At 44.9% G+C, this 27,385-nt stretch overlaps 1 long non-coding RNA gene across 1 annotated transcript in view; it reads left to right on the forward strand.

Annotated features, from left to right (window-relative positions):
- The window catches only part of LOC134082085 (uncharacterized), a 16,713-nt gene extending 11,692 nt beyond the window's left edge, over nucleotides 1-5,021 (forward strand). Inside the window, exon 5 of the long non-coding RNA XR_009939562.1 lies at nucleotides 3,556-5,021. This is a non-coding gene — a long non-coding RNA (uncharacterized LOC134082085). The remainder of the gene's footprint in view (nucleotides 1-3,555) is intronic.
- The last annotated feature ends 22,364 nt before the right edge of the window (nucleotides 5,022-27,385 follow it).

Raw genomic sequence — 27,385 nt, forward strand, 5'->3', positions numbered from 1 at the left:
GGCTTTCGCTGCCATTTTGGAAGTAAACAGGGGAGGGGAGAAAAAACAAAGGCAATGAATTAGGACGGAATGCAAATTAAAGGCGTACGCCGCCTGTGCGAAAAACACAAGCCCTGTTGCCTGTACAAATGCGTCTTCCGCTCTTTGTATTAATTATATAACGCTCACTGTTCAGGCTGTTATGGCTAAACTATCATTAGCAGTGCCTAGATTTATACATGCAATATAATTACAATCATATTTAATGGCCTCCTTATATGGGCATGCTCATGCGTGCCAAAGGAGTGTGTGAGTGTGTATGTGTGTGTGTGTGTGTGTGTGTATATGTGTGTGTGTGTGTGTGTGTGTGTGTGGGAGGGGGGGCATTTAACATGAGCAATGATGGAGTGGTCGGTGCTTGCCTTCAATAAAGAAATCAAAAAAGTTAAGAGATGGCAAACATCCAATAAAGTGAGAAAGAAAGGAGAAAGAGGGAGAATGATTGATTGAGAAAAAGAGAGGGAGAGTGAGACAAAAGAGGAAGAGAGAAGAGGACCAAGGCAGAGGGGAAGTGGTAGAAAGACTGAGGGGCAATATGAAAGCGAGAGAAAGACAGAGACAGACAGACAGAGAGATGGAGATAGAGGGAGGGAAAGAGGGGAGGAGGAGGAGGGGCGGGGGGGAGCGTGATAGTGGCGTTTCAATAGCGCAGGACTCTCTTTGTGTGTCTGGTGGAGTTTTTGGGGGAGCCGGAGCCCAGACAAGTCCAGCATTGTTCTCCCTGGCAAGCTTGTTGTGTCCCTCCATTATTTAGGCCAGGGAGCTATAAGTTGGAAAACCGCTTAACCAAAACACCAATTAGAGCCGGCTGGGCGCGATTAACTAAGGGAGCCCGTAAACAATGTGGGCCATTGTCCCAGCCACACTGAGAGAAAACTCCTTTTGTTTGTGTGTCTTCTCTAGAGGTCGCGACAATGCGGGCAACCTCCTGTTTACGCAGGGGAGAGCAGAGGGCCACACTAACAGTCAGAGCTGTGAAGTTCTCAGGGTGGACGCTGAGGGTGGACGTTGTCCATCCAAAACTAGTCCTTTTTTTGGGTCCCCTCTGACAAATGTTGTGTAATCATCTAACAGGAAAACAGGAAATGGTACGGGCCAGAATGTATTACCCCGTTTTGATCAAAGAGTTGTTTCAACTCTAGAGTGATCAGTCAAGAAATACCAAGATTTAGTTCTCATTGAAGGTTCTTAAGGGGCTCTTCTGTTTGTTTAGTCGTGTTTATTTGTTGCATCTTCTTTTAAAGTCAGTGCCACTACGCACAGCACAGGTGCACCAGTGCCCGTGGGCCACATTTAACATCAGACCCTCAGGGCTGTGTGTTCCACTTGGTCCACGTAAACAGGTGCTAAATTGAAAATGAGGTTGGCTGAGAGGGCCTCTGATTATGCAGAAAAGTGGGGGGTGAGGGGTGGGAAGAGAAGGAAAAACAATACAAATTGTAGACAGTGGAGGGGCTGGCGCTTGTAATGAGACAAGTACTCTGGGAGGGCGATCAGGGGGTTGGAGGCACGGCAGCTTGTGTCTGGGTGCATGCGTGTGTGTGTGTGTGTGTGTGTGTGTGTGTGTTTGTGTGCGTGTGTGTCTGTGTGCAGACAGGAGAGTGTCTGCCCCCTGCAAACACACACACACACACACACACACACACACACACACACACACACACACATCACACATAGACACAAGCCCCCCCCGCCACACACACACACACACACTCCCACCCCCACCCCGCCGCTATAGCCTTGCAGGGGGAGCAGCTGGGCCCCTCAGCCTCCACGCAGGCACCAGTCCTGGGAACTCCACCGGCGTGCCGTGCTCCCCAAAAAGCTGGCACCAGGGGCCCTCCAGTCTGTCTGGGTCTGGGTCTGAAGGCTGGGACTGGGGGTACCCCCCCCCCCCCCCACACACACACACACACACACACCAACCCCACAACACCCCCCAACCTCCCCCCCTAACCACCACCACCACCATCCTCCCACCCTGTCTCAACACCCCGCCAACCCATCCCCTCCTGCCCTCCCCTCCCCTCCCCTCCCCTCTCTGTGACGCTGGGGGCCTGGGAAGGACTTCAAGTTCACGGCCAGACCTCATGTTGCGCTGACAGGCCGACTGTTTGCACAATTCAGCTCCTCATTCAGCTCTGAAGGGAGCGGGGACAGAAGGGGGGGAGGTGGCTGAGGGTGTCAGAATGAAGGGGGTGTGGAGGAGGGGAAGGGGTGTGTGTGTGTGTGTGTGGGGGGGGGGCAGTTTTCAAGAGACACAGTAGCACTGTGATGACTATTCATTCTGAGAAGACAAGTGAAATGAGAGAGGGAGCTAGAAAAAGACGGAGAGAGAGAGAGAGGAAAGAGAAGGGGTAATTGAAAAGACTGAAGAGGAGGTGGGATGGGAGGGAGGGAGAGAGAGAGAGGGAGTGAAGGGGTGATAGCATAAATAAAAGTGACGATTCTATGCACCAAGTTTGCGGCGAGACGTTTGTGCACACCAAACACCCCTGAAAGATTTCTAAGGCGTCTCTTTTCTTGTCGGCCACCTCCCGTTGCCCAGTTGCCCCTGTCCCCATGCTCTCTCTCTCTCTCTCTCTCTCTCTATCACTCCATCTTTCTCTCTCTCTTCTCTGGGACACGTGCTGTGGCTGTAAATTCAGCATTAACTGGCTCTCTCAGCGCAAGCCTCTCCAGAGCAAACAAAACACACTGCGTGCTTTTGTTGACTTTTTTTTTCTTTCGTCAAAGCTGCCACCAATCATCCCTCGCGTTCGTCTGTGGCGTTGGAAGCTACCTACTACCATCCATCAGACCTCACCTCCACTCTCGCGGGTCCCCTCTTTCCTCGGCACCCTTTTGTCCGTCGGCAGGTTTCGCTCGCACGCAAAGAGACATTCAATTTGACGTCAAAAAAGAACATTTTTTGAACATTTTTTTTGGAGGAAAAATGACGCTGGGCTCCTGGGCTACCCCTGACCCTAATATCTTTTAAGTTGCTTGTCTGAGCTGCGAGGCTCTGAGGACTTCTCCTCTCCTTCTGAAGTCTCCCCCTTCTCCTCCTCCTCCTCCTCCTCCTCCTCCTCCTCCTTAGCAGCTTAGGGTGGGTCACATGCCTCCTCTTTGCGTTCAGCGCCGCAACGTACCAAGCTCCCCGCGAGGGGCTTTCAACTTCGCCCTCAATCCTTTGGCACCTGGCTCCCTTGTGCACGAGTGCTCTGCATCAGCCTGTGTGTGTGTGTGTGTGTGTGTGTGTGTGTGTGTGTGTGTGTGTGTGTGTGTGTGTGTGTGTGTGTGTGTGTGTGTGTGTGTGTGTGTGTGTGTGTGTGTGTGTGTGTGTGTGTGTGTACTAAGTGTGTATTTGTTAGCATGTGCACAGTTGTTCAAGGTTGTCGCTCTGTGTGTGTTTATGACAGTGAGCGATGCCCAATGGCACTGGATGGAGCTTCCATGGTGTCTTGATGCTTGATGGTTCTCTGCATAGCTTCATTGCCCTTAACCATGTCTTTTCTTCTTCCTCTTGTCTTCCAGGTAAAACAAGTGCAAAAGAAGAGGTACCGACAGATGGATCAGCAAACGGAAACCGACACTCTCCCTGACAGACTCCAATATGGCCACGAGCACTTACACCATGGAACGCATGTTGTCTGCCGTCTACTCATTCTGTGCCCCAACGCCCGATCCCAAAAGCACTTTACATGTTGCATCGTCTGTTAACGTTTCATGCGCCCTTTGGCGGCAGTTGGCCATTTACGTCTGGTGAGGGGACACTACATATACGGTTGTGATTGCCTTCGCGGTCTTCCGGTGGCGATATAGAAGCACTCCGAGCTCGTAAAACCTCTGCGCGGTCCAGTCTGTCTGCGCCTCTGAGCAGACAGGACACACACCTGGAGTACGTCTGTCTGTCTCGCCAGCAGACACTGCAGAACAGCACACAGCACAATCCCCAGCTGTTTACAATCTATAAAAGAGACTTGTGCAATGCATTAAATGCATATGTATATTCTGAAACGATTGGATTTTAAAAAAAATGTATGTGGAATTGCTTAAGATGAGCGATTGTTTTTAATATGCACTAAATGTATAGCAGGGTATTTGTTGTTTGCTAACCTACACTAATAGGAATGTTTGTTTGCTTAATTCATATAGGGTACTTTAAATCATGTTAACCTGAAGGATTTCTGGTAGTGTATCCCATGTAGATAGCTGGTGTAGTGGACCTCCTTTTTTTTGTATTACTCTAATTGTTTTGTAATATAGAAATAATTTAGCGCTGAGCATGTGTGTGAATGTGTGTAAGACCCACGGCAGCAGTGAAGCCAACTGCACTGTGATTGGACGGCTCCATGTGTGAACACACACACGCTGGTGAAGGAGAGAGCTGTTGTCTTTATTCTCTATGCAACTCCACAGGGCTCGCAATCAACTGAAACATGTACCTTTGCACTAACAAATACTGAAAAGTCTATCCTTTTATGCATGCTTTGATGGAAAGTGTGTGTGACAGAGCGAGTGTATGTGGTGTGTGTGTGTGTGTGTGTGTGTGTGTGTGTGTGTGTGTGCATGAATCAGATTTTTTTTTTGTAAATTTGGTTTCCATCTCGGGTAGTGGCAACATTTTTATTCAATCATGATTTGATCTATGCAATTGTAATCGATCCATTTGTGCATTTAATGTTTTAATGGGACTATCAAGACTATTGGGGACTTTGTGTATTGTCCTTGTCGATCTTTTTTTTCATGGCAATCAAAATGAACAATCTTTTTTGACAACTGTCAAGTAAATCATCTTTGTATGTATGCAAGCCACATTGTGTGGTCTCAGTTGGTTGCAGTCCCTCTGAATTTTATATGAAAATAATCTATGCAAAATATTTTGTAATTCGAGAAGTTATAAAATTTTACTGTGAATTTGCACTTACTGGCTCTGTGTTTACCATAATGTGCCTTTGACTAACAGTGTCCTGTTATGGATTGAAAATAAAAGTTTACACTGAAAACAAACAAAAATTATTCACTCTTGTTCTTTATTTTATCTCTGCTGTAAATGATTAGCATTTGGCAAAAAAAAAAAAAACCCTGTATATTTTAATTCCCCGTGTTATATCTAAATAGAGTGAGAGCAGATCCATATTGGATCATATCAAAGGCTCTTTCTTTAAAGGAACACATGAGCTTAAAAATGTAGATTTGTTTGATATGGATACATGTATTTGTATCTGTAGTTGATACATGTCCAGATTACAGTGCATTTCACACATAAACAAATAAAACAGTATTTGAAAGTGAAAGTGGCAGAAAATGTAGAAGTTATGCAACACAAACAATTGCTATCAGGCTTTTATTATGGGTGCAAACTCCTAGATAAATATTTGTTTCAAATTAGACAACAACCACCAAGAAAATGGATAATGTTCAGAAGAAATAATGGTAGACAGTAACATGGATCATTGCCTTTTCTTTATTACATCTGTGTATTTCAACCCGAAATAGCTCCCCAGTTGATACATTTTCTTTTAAGGAACTGAAAATGTCAGCAGGGATATTAGTCATTGGGGTAAATTCTATCTGGATATGCAACTAGGATTGTGATCAGCAAGCATCCACATATTTATGAATGACTGCTCACATGCACACATACAGCACACCGCATGGCAGCTTTACTGAAACCCTAAATAGAACACACGACGCATGGTAATATAAGATAATAATTTGGATAATAATCTTTTAATTCCAAGTCTGAGACATATGATCCAGACAATAACTCTTTGTCTCAGCACATGAGCGGTCTCACCGACGAAATCCCCTCTGCCCTCGGAGGTTTACAGGACGCACAAATGTTGTTTGCACCTCATAAAACGAATTGCTGCCCAAATGAACATCACCCCTGTGCAAACATTACGGCGCCCTTATTACCGCCGGCAGGTCAGAGTCACATTATGTCCGGGGCATTAGTGCCCTGGACGCGAGCGGAGCCCTTTTGTGACATCTTCCCTCACACAGTGTTTCTTGGCTTGCTTGATGCCCCCCATAATCTGATTCACAGTTCTGTCAGGCTGCCAAAAGACAAGTTGCATTAGCTTACTGGAGGAGGAGGTAATGAACTGAGCTGATATTAAACACGTTTGGGTAGTGCCGCACAACGGCCCTGTTGTGGGAGAGAGGAGCGGGATTAGATTTGGCTGGCTGCTCGGCTCAAGGCTGGGTCAAGGCTGGGTCGGGGCCACCAAGTTCGTCTGTCGTCAGCTCGAAGCCGCCACCACTGCCACTAGCCGCCGCCGCCACCGCCGCCGCCACTGCCGCCGCCACTGCAGCCACTGCCCTCCTCGATGTCCACGTCCGATTCCCTCCCGTTCTTCTCTCTCTCTCTCTCACCACGGGTGTGAATGTCTCAAAGCAGAAAGACAGTCAGAGCCTCTATGGCGTGGCTATAAATATGACTAACATGTCAGAGTGGGGATGCAGAGAGTGAGAGCAGATCATGTGTCTGGTGCATATAGGAAACGCTGTGAATGGATTAGGATGGATTGACACAGCACACTGTAATGTTTTTTGGCTTCATGTGATTTTATCACATGACATGTGCGATGGCGGGTGCAGAGAGGGCAATGGGACCAAGGGGCAGAATAGAAACAGTTTTCGGGCGATTCAGCGGAAGGCTGCGGATTTTGGTGGCGATCCAAATGGGCGGAGAGACAGGCAGGTGCTGTTTTCCCCCCCCCCCTCTTTCTCCTGCGCGTCATTAACATGCAGGACTGTGTTTGTAGGGAGTCCATTATTGTTCGTTGTGGAGGGAAGTGTACTCTCGCCCTGTTTACCAGTTGCCAGGACACGGGGATAAGGGGCAAGCATCCACAGCCCCCTACGCAGCCAGCCAGTGCCAAAAGTCTGCTCGAACGATCCATCTATTTCACAGTGTGCGTTTTCTTCTTTTTTTTCCCGATTTCACTTCGCCGCTTGCGATCGAGCGTACACTCATCGTGGTTCTGAGATGGTGTTGGTCTGTCAGATCCGGTCCAGATCCGAGCCACGTCCGCGCCAGCATCGGCAGCCACGTGGGCAAAACCCAATCACTGCGCTGATGACGTCAACTCTGAGATACGATGTCAGTGGAAAACGCAGAATTCCCATTGTTGAATCAAGAGCGCACTCCTTAGTACAAACAAGGCCTCAGTGATCGAGACTGATGCTGAGGACCCTCACAGTCAGGAGCAGAACAAGTCAAACTGACCACCGCATGGCCTATCTGTCCTGTCCTGTGCCAATGATTGAGAAATTGAGCTGGAAGGAAGCAGAGGCAGTCCCTGCTCACTGTATACCTCCCCTGAAGGACAAACTTAAGAGGGAAACTCCCGCCATTCATCTCCACACTAACACACACACAGTCACCAATCAGATCATCAAAAGGGCCATTTGAAAACCATTTCAATTCAAGTGCACCGTCGTCCCCATAGGCATTTGCATGGAGATAAGTCCCGGTTGAACTTGAAGATAAATTCACACAGATGAAACGCATGCGAGAGGTCTGACAAACAAATGTTTCACCTTGATTTTTACACATGGATCTCGCTGGCAGAGGACAAAAGGAAAAGATACTGTCTGGCAGGGGAGACTAAAGGTGATGATACAGTATACTGTATATAGCAGGCTTATCTCAGTATGGGGGGGGGGGGGGGGGTGCACCTGCAGGGACATACAAACACACAAATGTGAACACATAAGCACTGAATTATACACACACACACACACACAAACACACACACACACATACACAACCTCACACACACATAACACTGATGACCTATCAGTCATGCAAAGGAGGTAGTAGGGTATGCTCTGTGTGTGTGTGTGTGTGCGTGTGTGTGTGTGTGTGTGTGAGAGAGAGAGGGAGAGAGAGAGAGAGAGAGTCTGCATGTGGGTGGCACAGGAAATGTGTGTGTGTGTGTGTGTGTGTGTGTGTGCATATGTTACTCCGTGGAAATGGAAATGTCTGGAATCGCCGTGAGAAGCGTTTTCCAGACACTTCCAGCCCCTTCACGGAGACACCCATCACCCCTCTCCCAGTCCCAGCAGTTCCCATGTCACCTCTCCTCAGCTCTGTCCCACATGCTTAAATATCAATTACCATCTTGTGTCTACAGTGTACATCCTAGCCCCCAGTCCCCCACCCATAATCCAATCCCCTAAACTACCAATATATACCATAAATAGTGCTGGTTATTCCCCAGGGCACACAGTACGCTATAGAATAGACCTTAAAATAGTGCAATGTAATTATGATATGAATATAAAAGAGGCATCAACATAACACACTAACACTATTGACAGATGTGCACATACAGTATCAGTGATTACACTTAGCAGCTCAGGAAGGGTTTACACATTTCACTTGCCTTTGTAGATTACACACAGAATGGCTGTTTTCAATCTGTGGTTTGAGGATTCTGTTTTTTCATCAGAGTTCCAACCACTATCTATTTCTAAAAAATAAATAAATAAATAAAACATTGTAGACATAAGATTTAATGTGGCTTTTAATGAGTGCTACAACTTAAAACAGATCAAAGGTAACTTTAACCCAAGAGAAGGCCTCATTTTGATAACTGTGTTGCACATTCTATTCTTTTCTAAGTCCTCTATTTTATCGTCGCATTATCCACTCTTGATTGAAATGCAGTGGAGGGTTCACTGCCTGGCGATGGCGCGTTGCTGTGGCCAACTCCCATCAGGTAAAAACAAAAGGACATAAATCTGGGGGCTCGGGGGGCCTGTGGGAACGGCCTGCCAGCGTCCACCATATTAGCATTCTGGGAAAACAAGCTGCCCCACAGGACGTTCACATGGACGGGACAGGCCTCTGTAACAGCCTGGGAGGCAGCGAGAGAGAAGGCCCCACTGAAGAGAGGAGGAAAGATAGATGGAGATAGAGCGAGAGAGAGAGAGAGGGAGAGAGAGAGAGAAAGAGAGAAAGAGAGAGAGAGGCGTGAAGAGAGAGAGGGAGAGAGAGACAGAGAGAGAGAGAGAGAGAGAGAGAGAGAGAGAGAGAGAGAGAGAGAGAGAGACGGAGAGAGAGAGGCGTGAAGAGTTAATGCCGACAGCTCAACAAAGGGCAGCCACGCCAGCGGGGAGAAGAGGAGCAAGGGAAAAGGGCAAAGGTCAAGGAGACCTTGGGGGGTTCAAGTTCAAGGCGATTGTCACTGTCTGGCATTTTAACACCCGTCCCACTTCATGGCCCTCGACAACATGAAGAGGACCCGCGCACACACACACACACACACACACACACACACACACACACACACACACACACGCATATACTCACACACACACACACACACACACACACACACACACACACACACACACACACACACACACACACACACACACACACACGCATATACTCACACACACACACACACACACACACACACACACACACACACACACACACACACACACACGCACATACACACACACACACAGGCACACACATACAACGTATTCTTTTGTCCGTCGCCATAGAATAGTGGGGCTGCACCATTGTCTGCATATTAAGTTGCATCTCCGACTATGGTCGCAAGGCTGTAGTGGAGAAATGTTCAGAGGCCTCTCTCAGACAAGAGTCGAGGAATCTCAGACGTCTAGGAAAAATGTCAATGCGAAACAGGGAGACGTCTGGAGACGTTACATCAAACAGATTAACATTTCAATGACATGGTATGCATTATTGTGGCGACTATTTACGTACTCCCAAAAAAGTAGACTAATTGTGGTAAGGCGGCATTTGTAATTAGGTATAGTCTGACTGGAGATGCCTGTTTAATGGCATTGCTATTTGATCTCTAGTGTTGGAATGTTTGACCTTGATTTACATGGCTAGATCTACATGATATATCTAATATATATACTGTAAAATGCCCATGATATTTCAATACCCATACCCACCCAGATATAAGATATCACTTTTATCCACTAACTGTGGTGAGTGAACAGGATGGCTATTTGCTAGTAACATATTGGCAAATCAGTCAAAAGTAGCATGAATGCAGCACTCATGTCTCAACTGGATCCAAATGGTGGAGTCAGTGGCAGTACAAGAGTATTATAGCTCCAGCATTGGAAAACACATTTGTCTTGAGATACTGTGTAAGAGGTCGTAACCACAGACTTGGCAGCCGGCGTGTTTGTGGCTAACCAGATGTTTTGATTACAGCAGGTCTGAATGCTTTTTGTAGTATTTTTTTTACGTAATTCAAGTATCACCGATAGAAAATGGTGGTATGGATGATCCTGCTATAGACCCAGGAAGTCTGCCCGAAAACAAACCAAAATGGCCAGAAGAGAAGTTTAGCATCCAGGCCCAAAAACATAGATGTGGAATGGACCATTGCAATGTAGCGTCTGGCGCTATATTTGAGCACATGGTGTCAACCTCGCCACTAGCATGTGCTCAGTCATTTGTTTTGCTTGTACATGTATGTAAACCTACAGAATACATTACTGTGTGTTCTAGCAGTAAGCACTGTGTGGTCAATCTGATGGTACCTTGTCTTAATGATGTCTCCTTCGCTGAGGTGTATCTAGAGTACAGAGGCCGTATTTGGACACATGCGTCTACAGAAAGGAGAAAAATAGTCATATTCAAACACTCAGACAGGCACACAGATTCAAAGACGCACTCCAGGGCTGCTGCGTGTTGGACCGGTGCCATGCTCCACCTCTGTGTTTCTCTCTCTCTCTCTCTCTCTCTCTCTCTCTCTCTCTCTCTAGCTTTCAGGCTGGCTCTTGGTTGCCTTGGCAACTGGCTCAGAGTGTGATGGCATAGAGTGTGGGGAGAGTTGTGGGGCTGAGACGAGGAAACACAGGCACACACGCACACACTCACGCACATGCACACACACTCCTCCTCCTCCCCTCCTCACACACTCACCGACCTGAACTGTGAAGATTCCGGGAAGCGACATCACTAACGACAACCTTTGTTTCACAGTCATCCCTAAATTGGTGGTGTGACAAACTGGAAATCACAAGCACATAGACTGCGGATTTGACAGAAGTGGGTTACATATATGCCCACATTTAGCCACACAGAACATGCGCCATGCTTGGATTGCATCATAACAGTAATTAACAATGGCGAGAATGTTTTCATTTACTGGAGAAGACTGCGGATATATATTTTCCACATTTTCTCTCATATATTAAATGGAAACAGCCATACCATTGATGAGGCAAATTTGGTATTGGGACAATCAGGCAAAACAGCATAAGATCATACAAATTGCACCAAGGAAGACATATATTGACATTCTATATTGATATATATTGAGATTAAAGTTCTCTTTAATGATGCTGTCATGACAGACTACATTTTATCACACTTCTCCCCTTACATTTCGCTCCAGAATAATGACATTTCACTTAAATATTGGATCACATTTTCACATTATCTTGACATATTTTTTCTCCTTCAGCAGAGGATCCACACGATTTCCCTGCTTATAATGCTACCTCCAATTAAAATGAATCAGGACGCCTCACAGTTCTGTGAAAAGGTGCAACCTCCAAACACCTCGATTGCAAACATAGGCAAGGAACCTCTTGAGATCAAATTAATGCTGTGTTCTGCTGAGAACTGGAAATAGATTCAACACTGCAAAATATCTACTTTTGTGTACCCAGCTTATCTATTTAGTTGAATGTTCCAAATTGTTTTTCGTTTTTTTTTTATTGTAAATAGTGTGTCATGATTTAAAGTAACTTACGCTGAATGAAGTTCTGAATTCTGAATGCTGGTTCCGTGCTTATTTATTCAATTCAATTGTAAGCGTGCACCTAAATATTATTGCAGCAAACGGAGCTGTTAAACTCCTTAAACATGCCATCCACTGGGTCTCTACGGTCACACGCAGGGGCAGCGTCAGAGAACAAAATGCACTCGTGGTTTCTTTTGTTTGGGACACGCCGAGGCTTCCTACCTGAGGGCAATGTGAATGGGCAGGGTGCAGGCTAGCAAGCTGACCATTGTTACAGCTCCCTCCTCAGCCCAGTGACGAGAGGTCAAGGCCAAAACAAGCTCCACTTGACCTCCGTGACCCCTGGGAGGAGTGGCGTCAGGAAGTGGTCAGGCCCTGCTTTATAGACAGGAGGGAGGGGGGGAGAGAGAAATGGGCTGGTCAATTGACCCCTGTGTGTGCCACAGACATCTGGGGGGCGGAATAATGACCAGCACCTCAAACTGTCTGAATGGACTCTCCAGTTTGTCCACGGTCCGGACAATGACTAATTAGAGGAAGTGCCGGCCATTAACAAGCCACACACGACACATCTCTATGCTGGGCCGACATACTTGAACACTTACTGGGGCTGAGAGACAGCGGGACCGACTGAGAGACTGAGAGCTGAGAGATGTCTGCAGGGCTCAAGTGCTGCACTTGCTGCTTTTTTTTTAGGGGAAGAGCAGGGGGGACATTTTATAGTCATTCTGTTTTTCTTTTTTCAAAGGTGACACTATTTTTTTTTAACTGGTTGAGGAGGGTTATCTTAATTGTTTGGGTCCAACGGTAACTTGATTGACCGCTGAAACAGGGATTCTGAATGAAGGGATCTCACGAAATGTGACTGTGAATTAGTTAATGTTGTGAGTTATTTTATTTCAAATAAATATTTTTTTAAAAAGGTAACACTTTACAGTAAGGGTACATGAATTAATTCATGATGACATCATACACGAACAACACATTAACTACAGCATTGAGTACGGTGGGAGCATCATTTTGATTTATGATTTCTTATAAGCATGATCATTATGATTACATGAATTTAAGATGAATTGCTCATGCGTTCATCATGTCTGTGGCCTCTCACCTAAAGTTGTGAATAATGAAAAGACTACGATCTAATGTCAATTCACGATGATTCATGAGATATTAAGGAATAAAGTAATGCATAAATCATGAATTAATTCATGCATGAATTCATGATAATTCATGTACCCTTATTGTAACGTTTTTTTTACTGTATTATATAATGGAGGGAAATCCCTGTTTAATCACTTAGAATAAGCTATTTCAATAAATAACCAAATACTCTACAGTTTGACATAAAGACACCTCTCTTGGAAGTAAACACTAAACTACATGGTGTTTTTGTAGACCAAATCTAAATCTGCCACGGAGAATAAACCACAAGTTTGGTTTCTTTATGTCTTACAACCAGCATTAGACTTCAAGTCTAAGTCATAAGTGCTGATTAGATGATGATGAGTCTGATAACGATCTGCTCTGGACACCTCACATTACTCAACCAAGCATTTACTCATTTGTTTCCAAGAGTTAGCCTACATTACATTACATTTCATTACATTACATTTGGCTGACACATTTTTTAACCAAAGCAACTAACAAAATGGTAAACAGTCTAAGCTTTTTAAAGCAATTTTCTAAACAATTCTAAGACCATTTAAAAAAGGTAGAGTACAATAAGGATAAGTACATCAGTGAGTGCTGTTTTTAAACAGTTGAGTGTCAGTTCTAGTCAGGTGGTAAGTGCTAGGATCAGCAAGACTTGTTAAAAGTAAGTTACCACAGACAGAAATATTTTTGTTAACAACAACAACACATTTTCTGTGAATGGTCTGCAGCATTAGGTCTCTATGTGCATTACCTTACTTACGATGGCATGTGTCTGGGAATTAAAATAAAAGCCCCCTCTTTGTAATGATGTAGGGACACTGGATGCCATTGAAGTGGGCTGAATCGGTGGGCAACTAGTCATTAATGGAGACCCTAATATATCACATACGGTTTCAGGATTAGCCCTCTGAGACCCCAAAAAGGCGCAGACACGCAAACGCATAAAACATGGCGGGCCTGAGAACAGGGTCCCCCCACTCACAATGACACTTTTAGAAGTTGGAGCTCTTAATTAGAATGCAGACTGGGGGGGGGAGGGCAAGGGACAGGCAAAGAAAGGCAAATAAGACCAGGTCCTCCAGACAGACTAGCCAGGAGTGTGGGAGTATGTGTGTGTGTGTGTGTGTGTGTGTGTCTGCTGTGTGTGAAGGGGGCTGATGCCTGGGAATTGACTTTGGTATTAAACGCCTTGACTGAGATACTGTAGCTCCTCCCTCCATCATAGGCCTGAGCATACACATGAACAGGCACTCTGAAACACGCACACGCACACACACACACACACACACACACACACACACACACACACACACACACACACACACACACACACACAAACAAACACACAAATGTACGCAAGCATATACACACACACACACACACTCGCACTCAAACACTCACCCATCATCACGCACTGCCACAACTGAACGAGCATAAGTGACAACGCACACACATCCACAAGCACCCACTGACTGATGGGAGTTTGGAGGGGAAGGCAGCTCGAGCCTCTGGGGCAATTTTCCGTCTGAGGCGCACAAAGAGGCAGGTCAGAGGGCAAATAAGTGCACTGAGACGGGCCGCTTTCTCATGCTAATGGCCGTGCCGCCACACCCCGATCACATAGCACTGGTTTTTGGGGTTCCATCTTTGGGGTTCTAGGTGGGTTCCACTCTTTCCACAGCAGCCCCAGAGACGTAGACATATGTGCAACTTGTTGGGCGACTGCTCTAACTATTTCGATATGCTCCTATTTTGGTTTGTTTGCGGTGGAACGCTATGAATGTTAGGAGACCATTACATCCCCAGCAGGTGGTACTGAGTCCATGTATTTTGTGCATCGTTTATGAATGAAAACCATTTCTGTGCGATGGACTTATGGGACAGTTTTTTCAGTTCATAATGGGCTGGCTGTACAAGCCACGTAAGTATCATGTAACCTTCTGTACACAATATGAAAATAAATGGATTTGACACACACAGCCTGACAACCCAAAAGACCAATCAGTCCTTGAGTAACTCTCAATTAATGGCATCCCAAAGAAATGGCGGCTATAGACCCCAGTCAGACGCAGTGGCGGTGGCGGGCGCAGAGAAAAGGCGAATGCTAATCCAGTCCTTTTTCTAGTCGGCTGCTTTTGTGCGGGGGAAACTCCATCCACTCCACCTGCCCCTGACTGGAGAGACATAAAGAGCCCTCCACACTCCCACCAAAGAAAAGCCCCGCACGGCATCTCCCCTCTCCCCCCCACCACCCCACACACACACACACACACATCCTGCCCTGGCACCCTGGTCCCCACCCAATCTCTCTTCATCGTCAGACACCAGCACCCTTCTGAGAAAGTCTGACTGCTGCAAGGGAGAGTCCCAACTCGATGACAACCCCCACTCTCCCACCCCACTCTCTCTCTCACACACACACACAGACATTCACACACACACACACACACACACACACACACACACACTCCCACCACCCCGTGAGAGTGTTCCCCCACACAGACATGAACAAGGGTGTGATATGCATCATGTCTAGCCAAGGGTTTTGTCATGTTTGTCGCTCGTCGTTGGGAGGGGGTCCCTACATACAGTGGTGAGAAGTTGAGGGTGTTTCCTTCAAGCCATGACATTCTACTATAGACACAAGAATTTTGGTGTGTGTGCGTAAGAATGTGTGTGTGTTTGCGTTTCTGAATCTAGATGTGGTGCAACACCATGCTGAATTTCTGATTCCATTCTATTCTATTCTAAATTTTCAATTCATTCTGTTCTAAATATTGTGTGTATGTGGGGCTGAGTGTGTATGCATCATCAAAGCATCCTGCATAGCACCATTCCTTTTCTAAAGTGCATGGTAGAGTTGTGACGTTGGCTGTTTCAGAGCAGAACGCATCATTCCAAGACCTTAAAGTTGTAGGATATGGGACTAGTTGTCACCTTGCCTGAATGAAAACTTCCAAAATGTAGGCTTACTTTTGAAAATAGAGGCCAAGAGTTCCTAATGATATTACAATATGACAAAACAAATGTGAACAAGTTCATGACTATACAAGGACATGGAAGCAACTGTATAACCCATGTAATTGATAAATTGATAAAAAAAAACATAATAATCTCCACATTTCCTCACACTAAAATATGACCTTTTAGGAAAACTTGCTCATTTTTTCACGGCTAACTAACGCTCATGCCATTTGTCAAGCTCTATGTTGTGTTGCTCGAATAATAATAATAACTGCTTATATCGGAGACAAGGGTTAGTTCTGATAGAGACTTGGAGCGTGACAGTGCGTGAAATCAACATGAATCAAGACCAAACAACTGCCACAGGGCACGTCTGAGAGAGGACAAAGCCCTATTTATTAGATGTTGACCCAATAAAGCAAAAAGTCGTTGCAAATGTCGAAGTTAGCAAACTCAACCTAATAGATTGTAACATAAGAAAACGGTTTGTCCGCAAGGCCCTTCTGAAATTATTATAGCCTTCTGGTCATCTTTGTGGGCATGATATCAATAAGTGCATTGTTTCCCTTATTCTGGTAGGTTTTCGTATGATTAACAGACCATTTCGATTATGCAAGAACCTCCCTGTTGAATATTTTTTCAAGCATAAAATGCATGAAATTATGTAATTGCTACAGAACGTTCTCACCTCTTGCTTACATTCTCTCCCTTCGCATTTGTCTTTGCCTTATCCGTCTGCTATTATATAGTCACGCCCTCTTCCGGAGGCTTGAAACATGACGTTTTAATGAAAAATTACGCAAATTACGTAGGATACTAAATTAAAGGCACAGTATCTTGCACACATCCACATTCGTGTCGATTATTTTCTTAGTAGCCTTGACAAATAGAGGAATTTGGCAAAAAAAAGAAAAATGTTTATACAAGCAACTGTTTAGAGTTGCGGTCCATCTTCTTCATACGTAAACTTCAAGCAAAATAGGCCACGAACTTATATGCTATAGGCCTAATAACCTATATAGCCTATAAAATACAAAATAATATTATAATACATACAGTAGCCTATGATATTTTATTACGAATTACTTTATGTGAAGTTTAGTAAAATGCAGTTCATGATGAATTTGAAAATGATTAAATAAACTGAGATATATTTGATCCATTTAATGTTTTCTGACCAGACAAATATGAAAAATGAAGCGACGTAGACCAAAATAATTTTCTCAACCTTTTATATCTTAAAAAATAATACATCAACACACAGGCAATGAGCCAGATAGGCTATCTTCAATTGATGGTGTAGCTACCATTTCCCACTAAACTTAATGTAGGCTGTTGTAAGGCTCGTGTATGTAGCCTATTTCAATGAGGAATGGAGATCACTAACCCAGTCCCTTTTCAATTCTGGAAAATGTGAACAAGCTCCCCGCCAGGCTTATGAGTTCTATTCCCATGCCAAACTGCAGTTGCTTTTCGCTCTGTCTACACAAAAATGACCATCCGTTCAAAATGAAAGTAAATAGTTGAATGAATTAAATAAACTGACTAAATGAGCAAAACAATGTCCATGTGACTAAATAGAAGTGTGTAAGATCATGTCCTGCTCTCTGAAAATTAGTTAGGCTATGTTGAATTATTTGTTTAATTGTTTAGCCTACATTGTCCATAGATGTTACTCCCCTTAGGCTGCTAATTCTTCAAAAAGCGGTAGATTGCTTTAGTCTAATAAGAAGATCACGAAACATGTGTGTATTGTTTGCAAATGCGTGATCTAAAATATAGGCTAAATGCAGTTTTATTTTATCTTCTGATTATTTGTTTTAAATCCATTTTTAAATCTTTTTCTCTCAAAATAACAACGTTGGGCGAATCTTTATAAATTATTTTACTCAAGTTATATTTCATAAAGAACATGAAGTTGTATGTGTAACATAAACACTTTTCCCATAGACTTGGGCTTCCATAACGGTGAAGCTCATCCTCGCAGCATACAAACAATCTTATGTGTTTTAAACGCATAATCACTATTTGTACAAATGTTTTATGAAATGATGTATCTTTAAAACATCAATTTCTAAGCTCTTATAATCTAAATTGCTTAATCGTCTGCCTTTCAATCCCCTTGACAACAACTCGACACAGTCTACATAGCTCATAAGCGTCATTCCATTTGAGAGCGGAGTTTGCCATACAGCCATCAATTTATAGATGAGATCATGGTGCCAGGGCTGCTGGAATTTTGCGACTGCGCGCCGCGTTCAACGTTCACATCTCGAACGCGGGCGCGCCTATAGGCCCACTTGCGCAGGCCCATGTCTGACGAGGGGTGGTTAATGAGAGAAGACAAGCGGCTGACGGAGTGACGATAGGTAATTGGCATGCAGTCGTGGGAAACCGTAAACAAACAGCTGCCATTGGCATTTTGTTGTTTCTCATCCCTTTCTCATGAATAGAGCGTAAGTGGAACAGCAAACTGGCAGCTGGGAGCGGGAAAAACGGACGGATAACACGCCTACAGATTATCCAGTATTGCGCCACTATTAGACTGCAAATTATGGTTAGCAGCAACCAACCCCCAACTGCAACTTTCTTTGCATATTTTCCCATTGAGCGTTTTACTTTAATTTATCGTTATAGTTTCACATTTAAATCCTACGTATTATTCAATAAAATAAATCCTGAATCCATTTTTTTGGTTCAGTCTATCAAAGGTCTGACTCTCTTGAGAGAATTGTGCTCATACATATTGTGTACATCAATATCTTTGCTTAATAGCATCACTGCATGGTGAACAATAACTGTACAAATGTGTTCTACGATGTGTGCTGAAGTTGAGGAGGGGCACCAGAATAATTACTCAAAATTCCCTGAGTTTTCATTACACAATCCAAGTAGAACATATTTTTTAACATCCATAGCTGCAGCAGACCTGGCCATCATCTCTCAGGAGGATCCCTGTTGAAGTGCAGCATAATTATTTGGCTAATGCATGTGTGGCCACTGGGTGTTTTGATGAACATGAGTTTAAAGTTGAAATCAGTGAGTGAGAGCCAACAACATTTGAGTCTGAAGGTGAATCGAGACTGCTGTGTTTCATTTTTGGAGGTCCCCTCTGAATCACAAGCCGTTTTTTTTTCTTTTGGCTGTAAATCAATGTGGCAACAGGATTCGTCTCTCCATGCAACTTGGCATTGGATTTTCAGAATAAGAGTCTTTGTGGTTTTTTTTGTGAATGTGTGTGTGTGTGTGTGTGTGTGTGTGTGTGTGTGTGTGTGTGTGTTTTGTGTGTGTGTGTGTGTGTGTGTGTGTGTGCGTGTGCGTGTGCGTGTGCGTGTGCGTGTGCGTGCGTGCGTGCGTGCGTGCCTGCGTGCGTGCGTGTGTGTGTGTGCTTCTTCATCCACTTAAAGATGTCCAAGGCGGCATCACCTCTGAGCCAAAGCAACTGCTCTGTGTGCCTCACAGATGTCATCTAAGCACATCAAGACAGAGAAGCCTCCACAACAACAGCATGTCGGAATGGCAGACATAATGAATTCTAACAACGTATTAATGAATTGGTCATCATCCGCTCCTGACCTCAAAACTGATTTGTCTCCGTGGCGTGGGCTAGGCTGGGGTCGTAGGCTGGGGCTGCGGGGCTGGGGCTCTTGACTTATGACTGGCCCCCAAGGGAAGAGACCCCCGGGCCTTCTCACCCCCTCAGGGACCCATGTGACCTGCTTGTCCCTGTGTAGCGGGGGCAGGCCCTCAATTACCGGGGACCAAAGGTTATGTTATTTCTGACAAACATATGGCACCTCAAGGGTCTTTTTATGGGTCAAGACGAGAGGGGTCTTCCTAAGTGCAAACAAATTCATTGCTTTGTAAAGTATGACGTAAGAGGTCGGGAAAAAAATGAATATATGATTCTAATTACAGCAAGTCTGAGCCAGCCAACAAAATAATAGTACAGAAAAATGACCAATGGATCATATTTCATACGTTTAGCAATTGTATGCAATTTAGCTTTTTTGCTATACTGTATCTAAAAACAAAATGTGATCAGAAATATAACAGTTGTTATTACCATCTCACTGATGTTCAGTTTTAATAATGTTGACTATAAAAAGAAGTATCAGAGCCATTTAAAGGAATGTTGAAATTTGGGACACTATAAATGATAGTCTTTGATCTATCTTTAAGGACCCCATGAATTGTTTAATTTGAACTAAGCCGTATGAAGTGCTGTATCGTTGCTACAAATCGAATCATTACTTGCACTACTTCAAAAGCAGCCAGTAGAATGGAACTAATAGGACCAGTGAATAGAAGGGGCTGTATGCACTGTGGATTTAGGCATGACTCCCACTCCCCAAGAATCACGGTCGGCAAAGACGACCAATTTCTCCATGTATCCCCGAAATTGCATCATTTGCAGTCGATTTCGGCATCTTTGCCCGAGAACAAGGGGAGAGGGAGCGGGGGAGCACAATTGGAGCAGTGAAGCATATTACGCGCATTCACTTTGCACTGGAGCTGTCCTTCACCAGCCTCCCCCTTTGATTTCTTTCAGTCACCGCAGTGCTCCGCGGATGGTAATAATAGACTTGTCCATCAACTGTCCCCACCCCTGGAGTTAATTGGTGGAGAGCAAAGGGAGCCGCGTCTTGGATATTGCTCAGAAGTTTGGGGCGTCATTAGATCACTGGATGTTGAACCCCCTACCAACCACCCCCAAACCTTTAGCCCCATACACACACATTCACACACACAGATGCAAGCAGACACACACCCGCAGCGACATACACACCCACAGCGACACACACACACACACACACACACACACACACACACACACACACACACACCATCCCCCTTGCCACTTCAGGCCCACCTTCCCACCTGTTCTCATAGGGAACCCCCCTCACAGCAAGGGGCCGGCTCCTCGCCCCCAGAGAGAGGCCATGGAGAGGTCTGCTCACACCTCTTCACACCACACACCCCTCCAGCCATCACATCTACGTCACACGCGCAACATCCAAAACCAGCCGAACTCACCATAGTTCAAATGTATATGGTGGGTCACAGGTGCCTACCGTGATGTGCCAACGTGATGAGCGGTTCTATTTCAGAATAATTGGTTATTACTTTCATATGCTGGAATCAATGCCATATCACTCATTAATCTTTGCCTGTAAGTAATAGATCACATTCAAAGGGTAATGTGCTTATCTTTCTATCAGTATTTTCTATCATTCTTTTTCACAGAAAGAATCTTAATTTGTGACAATGTGCTGAGCCCAATTAATTTCATTAGATAAGCAATATTTATGTGTGAGTGATTATATTATATTTAGATGTTAATTACCAGGTAACCTATAGAGACCTCGGCATATCTAAAATATTTCAAATACTTATTACTTGTTAAATATTATTACGTGTATGTAGGAGAGTTATTTAATCTCTCATTAAATGTAATCATAAATCTTGAAATAGAGTGAAATGAATTTGAACTCTGGATGTCAGATCATCAGTGTCAAATCATTCATACTGCTGCGCAATTACAAAAAAATCAGTTTCAATGCATTCTCTGTCCTGTAAGCTTGGACTCCAGTATAGGGAAATGTCAACATACACCCCCTATCAGCCAGATTCAGAGGGAAAATGACAAAGATATGATCTCTCAGACTTCAATTTAAACATGTGTATCAACTTGGAGCTGAAACGCACTCTTGGCTCTCTCAAAAATTCAGTGAGCATTTTTTAGGATCACCCAATTGCATGGTAGTGTGGTTACATGTACTCCATATTGAACAGCTCTCCCCTTGTAATTCTCTGGGTGATGCTTCAGCAGTGTACATCCCCTCTCTCATGTCCGACATATTGATCTTTTGTCATGCATACTGTGATGCACGCTAACACCATATTCTTCTCATGGACTACAAAGTGGACATTAGGAAGCATATGAGTGAGAGAGAACGCGAGACAAAGATAAAGAGAAAGTGAGCGAAGGATGGAGGGAGGAGAGTAAAGGAAAGAGAGAGAATATCAAGGCACATAGAGAGAGAGAGAGAAAGAGAGAGAGAGAGAGGGAGAGAGAGAGAGAGAGAGAGACAGACAGAGAAAAATGGGCTAGCGCCACCAAAGCAGTGGGTTACTGGGAATTTGGTGGCGCTCGCACAAATGTCATCTCTGGCCAAGTGGCCTCCCTCCCTCCCTCCCTCCCTCCCTCCTGCGCCCTCGCTGCCCGGTGCCCACCTCCATCACCTCCACCTCCACCACCACCCCATCCTCCTCGCTGGCCCCTTTCCCCCCATCCACATCCCCAGTCCCCCCCCCCCCCCACACACCCACCAACCACCCCCCCAGCTTCCTGGCTCTAATGGCCGTCTCTGTGTGCCACCTCGGGAAGACTCACATCCCCTCCAGAGTAAAAGGCTCCGCCGTTAATGGAGCCATTGACTCCGAAGAATGGGCCCTTTGTGGGAGCGGGCTGGAGTGGGCGCCCGTTTGCTCACACACAGGCCCTCACACGCAGCGCTTCTGAACTGGGTGCCAGGGGCGGACATCCAGCCTTTTAATGCCCCTCCGAGGAAGTGACAGTGAGAGAGAGAATGAGAGGGGGAAAGAGAGGAGTGGGGGGGGGGGGAGGGAGAGGAGGGTGGTGGGTTAGGGAAATTGGGGGGGTTGAGGGGCCGAAGGGGCCGGGGTGGGTGGGAGGGGGGGGACGTTAAATTCTGACCGCCCAAGACGATCTTCATGATTCTTGTGATGCCGAACGGAATATTATAATGATGCTGGGAATCTGGACCAAAGCCTGTCAGCTCCTCTGTTCTCCCTCGTTGTTGGCAGTGGAATTTATTTTTTTGTGTGTGTGTGTGTGTGTGTGTGTGTGTGTGTGTGCTGTAGTTTTTACAGTTATTCTCTTGAAATGATTTGCAGTGTTAATGGGAGAGACAGTGTCCAAGCATGGTGGGTGAGTGTGCAGTAATGATGCACTGAAATAAAACAACGTCGATTGATCGGCAGAGGAGCGATGTCTGGGTGCATAACTGAAAAATGAGCCAATAGTTCTGGTGTTAACCAACCATTGCAGTGGAATGGGCCCTAAATAATAGGTCAGGAGCCTTTTCGGAGGAGAGATGCCAAGTTCTCTTCTTCTCCAGAAGCACACACATGAAATGTAGTGTCCTTATTTCCAAGTTCTCTTCTTCTACAGGAGCACATAAAATGTATAGTGTCCTTATTTCCAAGTTCTCTTCTTCTACAGGAGTACACACATGACATGTAGTGTCCTTATTTCAAAGTTCTCTTCTTCTACAGGAGTACACACATGACATGTAGTGTCCTTATTTCCAAGTTCTCTTCTTCTACAGGAGTACACACATGAAATGTAGTGTCCTTATTTCAAAGTTCTCTTCTTCTACAGGAGTACACACATGAAATGTAGTGTCCTTATTTCAAAGTTCTCTTCTTCTACAGGAGTGCACACATGAAATGTAGTGTCCTTATTTCCGGGTCAAGGGCCAGTAAAAGCTGAACCCTGCGTTTGCATTTCACGACAGCAGTTTCATAAATCACGACAGCCATCGCTGGACAGTAGTAAATCTTATCTTTGTACTGAGAAGTGCTCTTACATATGCTGCTTTTTGTGCAGTGATATGCTGATGGCTGCAGTCTAAGTCAAGTTTCCGTTTCAGCTTTGAGCAGACTTCTTATTCTACAGTAGCCTGATAGTAAACGCGAAAACTCCAGAGAATTTCCAGGGTAATTCTACAGAGTTGTGACTGAACATCAAGATGTATATAAAACTATAAATATAAATATAAAATTATTTTTAAAATACGTTTTTGATCAACTTTTTAATACAATTTGGAATAAACGCTTGACATTTTTGGGATGAATCATCTATAACGTTTGCTAGATTACTCAATGGTAGACAAAGACAAAGACAATGATGATGCTTCCTTAAAGCTCTGAAAATGGAAAGCTAAAAAAGGTCATTGATACAAAATGAACGCATGCAGTGTTTCCAGGTTCTTTGCTAAAAGGAAATATCAATCATTTCAAAATCACAGAGACACAGTGTGAAGCCATGTGGAAGGCACACAATCACCCCTCAATGCTCTCTCAGCTCTGCAGTGCCATCTACTGGTCCCAGGTGGTACCGTCTCATGCGCCGCTGTGCTCGCCGCACAGCCACAGTCACAGTCACATGCTGATGCAGCCTCATGTATGCACTGCAACACGCCACTCATGTCTCAGAGCACTCGGGACTCATTTCCTATGGAGAATGCTGCTCCGCGGTCAGGGGATGTTGCGAAACGCACCGTATCCTTGCGCCACTGTGGGAGAGGAGGTAGAAAGTAGTCCCATGATCTTTTCTTTTTTTTTCTCCATTGCAACTATGTCATCTGTTTAACACCCCCAACCCACACCGCCACAGTCCCCTAATCAGTATGCAGAGGCCTCATCCTTTTCTCTCTCCGCCTTGCGCTAAGACAAAAGAGTATTGTACACAGACCTCCTGCTTTAATTACGCTGAGAAGGTGGTGTGTGTGTGAGTGTGTGTGTGCGCATGTGTGTGTGTGCGTGTGTATGCGTGTGTGTGCGTGCGTGCGCTGTATTTGTGTATGCATGCGTGCGTGTGTGTGGCTGAGAATGGGAGAGAAAATTGGTGTCTGTGTGCGTGTGTGCACAAAACATGGGAAGGTGGCACTGCCAGTGTCAGAGTGTATGTGAGAGCATACATCCAAGAACCAAGAACGACATGTGTGCTTATTTACTGTACGTACACGCTAGTTGTGTGTGTGTGTGTGTGTATGTGATGATTTATAAATGTGGGTATATTGTTGTGGTCTTAAACGGTGTGTGTGTGTGTGTCTGTGTGTGTGTGTCTGTGTGTGTGTGTGTGTGTGTGTGTGTGTGTGTGTGTGTGTGTGTATGTGTGTGTGTGTGTGTGTGTGTGCGCGTGTGTGTGTGTGTGTGTGTGTGTGTGTGTGTGTGTGTGAGAGTGTGTGTGTGTGTGTGTGTGTGTGTGTGTGTGTGTGTGTGTGTGTGTGTGTGTGAATGAGGGCTGCTGCTCTAGCACAAGAGGAATGGCTGTGTGCTTGATGAGAGGGAGGTGCAGCTGCCGTCCTTTTGCAAATGTGTTGTTGCTTATTGCCCTCATGCAAATTGGCATCCGATAAAGGATTTTTTTCCCCCTGCGCCTGGGCCACAAAGGCTGTTTGTCGTTCAGGAGCGCCGGCGAGAGAATAGCAGAGGTTGGGGAGGGGTTATGGGGAAAGGACAGAGACAGAATTCCCATCGAGGCTCCGGGTGCCATCACACAGCATTCCCGTCTCTGTCGCTCTCCCCCGTCTTTTCACTCGCTCAATTTTTCACCCACCATTTCCTCACGCCCGTGACCCCATTATTAATTTAGCTGAGATTAGTTACTTGGTAATTAAGGCATTCCCTCACCAACTCGCACTTGATTTTATCAGCATAGTTCTTTTTTTTTTTTTTTAATTTGCATAGGGGTTTTTTTATCTTCTTTTCTTTTTTCTTTCCTTTTTCTTTTCCTTTGCTCTTCGCTGATGAAAAAGATCCAATTTTGTGTTGCCGACAGAAATAATGATGATGGGTCTGTGGACGTCCCTCATTATCCAGTGGGCTTTGTTCAGAGACACAGTGACATTTTTGTGTACACGAAATCTGTGTACGTTTTGTTTTGGAAAATCTGTGTACAGAGCTTCCCTGGGATGTTCCTCTCTCTTTTCTTTAATTTTTATATGTTCAACATAAACATAAAATATATGAATCTCATGCAACAATACAGAAATATCTTGGCAAACAAGTGCACACATAAATATAGGAAAAAAGTGGCTCAGATCGGCATGACAGACAACCACCTCAGAAATAGAAAGACAAAGTGTCTTTAGATATCAGCCCAACATTAATGTCCTATTCGATTTCCCAATCACTTCATGTCCTGCATAAAAAAAGTCTGTATTTGGACCCCATGTTTCAGCATGCTTTTTGATCCATAGCAAACATCACAAACAACTACATATACTGTAACACAACTATGGGCAACTACTGTGAAAGACTTTTCATTAACACAGACAGTTTCATTAACCAACAGTTACCATGGATACTGCCTTCTTTTAGCTGATTTGCAATAATTCATCAGTACATTTCACAAATCAGGAAGGACAAGATAACATCTTGGGAAGATCAGCAAAACATTAATTGTGACAGGTGTGTGTGACAATGCCCGTAGCTCTCTTCCATAGAACTGTTGAATGCACTATCCTAACCCTTCATCAGTAAGACGTGGGTTCCTAGCCCTCGCTCAATTTGCTGCCTTTCACTTGTCTGACAGGAAGCTGAAGGGTGAGGTGTGAAGAGGGTTTACGGAGATGGACACTTCAAGCATGACTTTCTAAACCGGTCTACAGCTTGCTGGCCCCTGGTCTGTGGAGCCATGTCTTCTCTCCCTCTCTCAGCCCCCCCCCCCCCCCCTCCCCCTCCTCATCTCCACCCAATGGAGGACTCAATTAAAAGTTCATGAGGGCTCACCTCACTTGACCTTTGGTGACCTCTGATCCTGGGGGCAAGCACTCCACAAAGGCAGCAGGTCCCAAGGCGTGCCACTGGATGTGGTTGGAGAGTCTCATTGCCCCCCCCCCCCCCCCCCCCCCATGTCCAGCCGGTCGCTCCTCGGCATGGTGTGGGGTGTGACAAACGCCTTTGTGGGCCTGTGGTTGTTAATGGGTCCAGTGGGAGTCCTTGTTTGCAAAGGGCTGTAGTGAACAAGCCACCATGACCTTTCATGATCTGTTTTTCCCCCCCTCATCAAAGAACATGGCAATTTTTTCAAGAATTAACGTCGGATAGTATTAATTCTTGGATAGTTTGTTCCACTGAGTGAAATTTGTCAAATGGAACCACAGAAAATAAACATGACTTTCAGGCCTGAACAGGTGTTGCAATACTGATTTAGACCTTTAACATACATTAAGTGTTATGGCCAGAGTGGGGGGTTCAGCAAGATGGCCTGCATGCTGTTTCTGCGAGAAAATGTCCTTCTCTTCAGTACTGGCAGGCTACTCCCGGCACGTAACTGAAGCGTTCCAATCACACAGAGTTTACACTGTAACCATTAACTTCCACATACTGTATAATCAATTGAACTGTGCTAGGGCCCATACTTTTTAAGAATTAGACCAGACTTCCTAAACTATTTGTTATGCCCCTCGAATGGAACGCGTTGCTCTGTCCTCTTTTTCTATCGTTTCTATAACACACTCTCACCGTAACCTCACTTAGTATACCCCTTTCAATATAAATCCACCTCCTACAGAATTGTGTTATATAGACTCTATCTGTGGACATTGTTAAGTAGGCAGAACATTTTCACAGCCCTCCAACACACTCATCCCTATCCCTACACACACAGACACGCGCACACACACACACACACACACACACACACACACACACACACACAC

The sequence above is a fragment of the Sardina pilchardus genome, chromosome 6 (assembly GCF_963854185.1).
Source record: "Sardina pilchardus chromosome 6, fSarPil1.1, whole genome shotgun sequence".
Taxonomy (NCBI): Eukaryota; Metazoa; Chordata; class Actinopteri; order Clupeiformes; family Clupeidae; genus Sardina; species Sardina pilchardus.